Genomic DNA, 6,422 nt, shown 5'->3' with positions numbered 1-6,422 from the left:
TGCTGCTGCTGTGCTGTGAAGCACGTTCAGAGCTATAAGAACCAGTCTGTTTAACTATCAATGAAAAATGAAGAATTATCAGTTTGACTGTGTGACAATTCTGCAGGAACAAAGTTGTGCAGCTCTCTCCGCAGTGGAGCAGATCTCCTTCCTGTCTTTGACGCTTCTTTTTCTCTTTCTGCAGTAACAACTATTAATGTGCATTTGTATATGTTTACAGTGTTAGCAGAAACAAAGCTTTGGTGGCCGTGACTCCAGAGATGGAGCTGAGTATCTAATCGAATCATCGGTTTGTTCTTTAAGCCTTAAAAGTGTCCATGTGCTCCACACTGGATCCCAGATTGACTCTGATGCATCAACTGGAACATGAATCCAAAATCCTGCTCCTCACATTCAAGGTCTTAAATAATCAATAATAATTTCAACTGTATATTTGATGATTGTCAGCACAAAGAGGGAGAGAGAGGAACAGAGAGGGAGAGAGAGAGAGGGAGATGCAGAATGAGGACAGAGATGAACAAGAGCAGGTGAGACTCACATGTTAGTCAAATGGTTGTTTACCAAGAGTATCACCGTATCACAGGTCCTCATGTATCTCGTACCTAGTGTTTCTTTTTAGGTTTGTTATTTTTCAAATTATATATTTATTAAGTTCTGCAGCTTGTTTGCACAACAAGGCTGAATAATTATAAACTTTTCTCAATCTAAATAGTGGACTTTGGTAGAATTAAAAAAACAAGTGTAGTGCAGGTCTATGATGATTTTTAGTGCTGCTATCATCTAGTTCTGATTCTGGTTCTGTCTTTGTTAAATCCTATATAGTCCTGATTTTGAACTGTTGTAGTCCTGTTTTAATTCCGGATCAGTTCTGGGTCTGGTTGAATCGGGGTTTAGTCCTCGTGTCTTGATACAGCCTGACTTTGTTCTGCCTCGCTGCTTAATTAAAAAACTAGTTTAAGGTGTCCTGCACATGTGATATATATTTTCCCCTATATGAAGTCATTCTTTTTTGAACAAAACTCAAAACTCAGCCAATTAATCTTTCAGTCATTTCTAACCCCCCCCAAAAAAAAAAAAATACATCCCACATGCATAGGGCTAAGCCCCGGGTGTTTCAAATGTCTGGCTCCGCCTCTGGTAGAGAGAGTATATGGGCTCAAATTGTGGTCATAAATATTTTTTACTTGTAAATCAGGATTTGTGTGTTAGGTGAGCACTCGGCTGTCGGGGAAACTTGTTTTGTAAAGTTCGTTTAGCTAACCTGTGCAGGTTAAAAAAAAAAAAAAAAATGACAAAGGATGAACTGAAGCTCTGCCATCACGTAATGTCGCATACTGCTGTTTCTGATGTCATTTAAGAAAGAAAGAAAAAAAAAAAAACAAAAAAAAACCTGTGCAGGTGATTGAATTTACCCTGACTAAAGAAATCAAGAGAAACGCACCGGGCTGCTCAGTGACTAACCACGGTTACTGTGCTTTTATTATGAGTATTATACTGTAAGAGCAACAGGCTGGACTCTGCACATATTTAATAATCAGTTCTGCGCAGAAGCAAACAGCTGCATGTTTTCTGTCGCTTTCCACATGTGGAACGACATTAACGCCAACTTTTAAAAACCTGGCACTTCAGTAACCCCTCATTAGTCAATAGCTACGGATTAAATAGCAAAGCCCGATACTTATGTACTGAAACCAACTACTTCCGCTTGGCAGCTTAAGTTAAAATGTTACATTTTCCCCTGATTATTATTATTATTTTTTTTTACTGAGTTTGTTACAAATATTCAGGTTAAACTGTCCGAATTATTTTTAATGAGTTATGTTCACAAAGTCACATGTGCAGTACTCTGTACAGCTTGCATCCTTTAGGACAAATAATTTGAAACATTAATATTTCTTGTTCAATACTGAGCTGATAACACCTCTGTATGTTGTGACCAGGATGCAGCAGCAGACTGAACCTCGACTGAAACCTGCTCCATCATCTCATCTTTGCAGATGTCCATTTATAAAGCATCACCAACTCAAAGGTAAACATGATATTAGAAAATGTGTTAGTAAGGCCTTTAAAACAAATAAAAAATAAACAACTGTCGGCAGAACTGTAGGACTGAACAACTTCAGATCCCGAGTGTGTGAGGACGGAGAAGGATCAGCTCTATTTCAGATTTGAGATAAACTTTATATTTCAGTTTGTGATGATTCAGGAGCCGTCCTCAGATTCAGATCTCAGCACCACCCAGTGACAGCAGACAGATCATCTTATATCTTCACTCTTTGTAGTAACTCCAAAATTAACTGAAGAAAACAGTACAAAGGTTAAAGTAAGTAAGTAAACTTTTCACAGATAAAGATCACAAAGTGCTTTACAACACAGAAAATGGGAATATAAAAACAATATAACAGTAAATAAAACAATGTAAAACAATAAAACTATAAAAACAGCATAAGAAGAAATTCATCCATGCTTTTCTAAATAAAAATGTCTTCAGCTGTTTCTTAAAAGAATCAATGGAGTCCGTGCAGCGAAGAGACAGTGGGAGAGAATCCCACAACCGTGGTGCCGCCGTCTGAAAGGCCCGATCACCACGAGTTTTAAAATGAGTGCGTGGTACCACCAGCAGTCTCTGATCTAATGACCTTAAAGCCCAGGGAGGCCAAGACTGGAGTGATATGCGATCTTCTCTTGGTGCCTGTTAAGAGACGTGCTGCAGCGTTCTGCACAGTCTGAAGACGATTTGTTAAACAAGTAAAAAGGCCGTTACAATAGTCTAAACGAGAAGAAATAAAAGCATGAATAATCATCTCAAGTTCAAGCTTTGATATCATTAGTCTGAGTTTAGAAATATTCCGTAAATGATAAAAACAGTTTCAGACCAGCTGCTTAGACTGCTGCTCGAGCGACATGTCAAATATGACACCGAGGTTTCTAAGGCTTGATTTTACAGAAGGGTCTAAGAAGCTGATACGCTGCCTGATTTCTGGGACCATGTGGTCTGGAGCAATAATTAGAGTTTCTGTTTTATCAGAGTTTAGTTGGAGAAAATTGTCATATAACCATTTGTTGATTTCTGTCAGGCAATTACTTAAATTAGACAATTTATAAAACTCAGACATTTTGAAGGAACAGTATAGTTGGATGTCGTCAGCATAGAGATGATAGGAGATATATTTATAGCGCTTAATAATTTGGCCTAGGGGAGATACATAAAGTAAAAAGAGAATTGGACCCAGGACAGATCCCTGAGGTACCCCACACGGCAAAACTGTTGATTCTGACGTGACATGATTCATGCAAACAGTAAAAGATCTCTCAGACAGATATGATATAAACCATTTTAAAACAACACCAGTAATCCCAAACAAGTTCTCGAGTCTGTTTATCATGATGCTGTGATCTACAGTGTCAAAAGCAGAGCTGAGATCCAGCAGGACCAGCACGGTGTGCTCTCCAGAGTCTGCTGCCATCAACATATCACTGGATACTCTAAGTAAGGCCGTTTCAGTGGAATGCAATTTATGAAAACCAGACTGGAAAGTGTCCATAACAGCATTTTTATCCAGGAAATAGTTAAGTTGTTCTAGTACTACTTTTTCTAAAATTTTTCGATATAAAAGGCAATTTTAACTTGTAATTCTATGTTATAACAACAACTTCAGTCATCTATCGTCAAACTGATATAGAACAATATGTTGAAATAACAAACGTCTAGAATTACATTTTACAGTGCACAAAGACATAAACACAAAGCGTTTATGGATCACGGATCAGGATCAGTGAGATGTGGCTTTCTCACCCGACAGCACGGACACGGTCGTGGCTGAAAGCCGACAGCTCGCTGATTCTGATCCGTCGGCCGGTCCGCGTTTTGTGTTTACGCCCTTTTTGCACTGATTCTGAAGCTGCAGCTTTTATCTCTGTCCAAACAATATTGACTGAACTGTGGTGTAATCTATATGGATGTACATGCATGCGCCACTAGGTGGCAGTACTTACCCACAAACAGGAAATGGGTTGGCACGTGAACAGCCACGAGAAAAACTGCATTAAAGATTGTTGTTGCTCCACGTTATCACTTGAGCAGGAGTTTTATTCAAGAGCCCAACACAACATGAAGCAGCAGCAAAAGAAGATCCAAACTACGCTTCACATAAACATCGTCATGGATTCACTCTGACTTTTGCTGTTTCGCTTCGAGCGCGGTAAAAATCACACTTCATGCACAGCTCTCTCGCTCTCTCTCTCTCTCTGTGATGGATGCATGCAACCACACAACTGAGATGCTTGGTAATATTCATTTGGTCTTTTGTCTTATGTTTACGTTATGCTCTAAAGCTTCTGTGATCATAAGTTAACTAATTTGATATTTTGAGTTTACCTGTAATGCATGACAGCACTAAGCTATAGCCCAAATGGTGGCATAGACTTTGCTTTGCATGTTATTTTATATAGGTATGTTATATTGATTATATTTCTGCTCTTTCGGAGTTACCTGACCTCCGCTCCAGTCCTTCCTGGTTTGGCTGAAAGAGGAGGCTGAGGGTGGAGCTGGTTTAAATGCAGAAGCCAATAAAGTGGACTGGACCATCTATTGTGATCATGCAGGGGGAATGGGGTTCTTCTTGAATGATGGTTAGCTGTTATCTCTTTAGTTTTCACCTTTGGTGTATATAATGGTTTATTCATTTGCTATATAACTGGAGCTGTTTCTCATTTGGGCAGGTCAGTTTGTTGAGTTATGTTTTTGTTAAGTGACTTTTGAGTAGCATTCTGTTAAGTTAACCTCTTTTATGGGCCCACTTGGTTCCTAAAAACTTTATTTTTTGTTATTTTGAATTTTTGTAATCATGTTGTCCTTTTTGGGCGTATAATAAAACCCATTTTTTTGAAGATTACATTTGTGCCTGTGTTCCTGGCTGCTTGGATCATAACACTCTCTCTCTCTGTATCCCGTCTAAAAATCTGTTTTCTGCATTATTCGCTTGCTTGTTACGCACAAGTCTACCACTGTTTACAGCCTGTCGGACGCTGTTTGTTTCCTTTCACTTACTTCCAAAAAGAAAGCCTAATTTCTGCTGTTAAATACTGAACATATTTAAACTTTTTAAAAATTAGAAACTTTTGCTGTGTCTCTAATCCAACCTCTGTAACCTTGTTTCACTTCAGCAGCATCAGGTAATGTTCAGATGTTGATTCATGGTTTTCTTTCGTTTTTGATGTACTGCAGAATATTTTTATAAAATCCAGGGCAGGAAAATCACCTTCATGTTTCTCTGTTTTATCCTCAGCTACTTTGACACAAAGGCCTCTGCTGTGACGCTCACACCTTTGATAAAGTCTGGCAAGTGTCAGCTTTCTTTTTATAGATATAAAAATATGGATATGTAGTGATGCATGATCAGAATCCAATCGTGGAATCGATTCTAGAAATCAGTGACGATACCGAGCCCTAACAGTTACACAATCATATCAAAAGTTTCCACTTTCTCTTTTGTATCAGACACACTGAGAAAATATTCGGGATAAATAACCATGAAAAGAATGTATATATTCAGTTTAGAGGTTTACACATCACATCATTATAATCACAGAGCCTGTTTCACTAGAATCGTCCACTTGATGGCGCAGTAGAGCAAATGAATCATCACAATGCTTCAAACCATAAATCGACCAGTTGGATAGAAGCTTCGGTTCATCACGAAGCTTCATCTCACTAACACTACTCACCAAGTCCCGTTCAGTTATGTTCTTATTATAGTTGTAATAAGAGTCTGAACACATATTTTACCCATTTTACCTGAATTAACACGAAAACAGTGAAGCAGCAAGTTTAACCTTTCACATGTTTTTAAACACAAATGAAACACTATATCATGAATTGCATCATTGTTGATGTTTTTTAATTAGTTTTTTAACCATTATGATCTATTTATTGATTATTTATCACCTGTAATCTATTTCTTATGACTGTTTTTACTAGCAGGCTTTATTTATTGACAGCTATGTTTACCAGGGTTACATAGAGCTGCTCAAAGCTCATTCCTGTCTGGAGAGCTCATAGTGCAGGAGGCCAGCTCGTCCACTAGAGGGCGCTGTTACACAGGCACACACTCACATTCAAACATTTAACAGTAACGTGTGAACGACAGAGACTTTAAACGAGAACCTGAATATGAAAACAGAAACACTGTGACCACAAACACTGATGACACACTGTGGATGTGACGTCACAGTGGGCAGTTACACACTCTTTAACACACACCTCTCTGATTTCACCTGAACTCACACTTTAATAAATTCACCTGCTGATCTTTATTCACACACGGACCGGGCCGCACCTCCACAGAAGAAAATACAGTCAGATGATCCTGACTTCTCAGCAAAGGTTCACATCATTCATAAACTCATTAAGACAGTGCACC

The sequence above is a fragment of the Diplotaxodon limnothrissa genome, linkage group LG7 (genome assembly GCF_057381915.1).
Source record: "Diplotaxodon limnothrissa isolate DT_005_m linkage group LG7, D_limnothrissa_male_GT1.1, whole genome shotgun sequence".
Lineage (NCBI taxonomy): Eukaryota > Metazoa > Chordata > Actinopteri > Cichliformes > Cichlidae > Diplotaxodon > Diplotaxodon limnothrissa.
The sequence above is the reverse complement of the archived record's forward strand: the minus strand, read 5'-3'. Positions refer to the sequence as shown.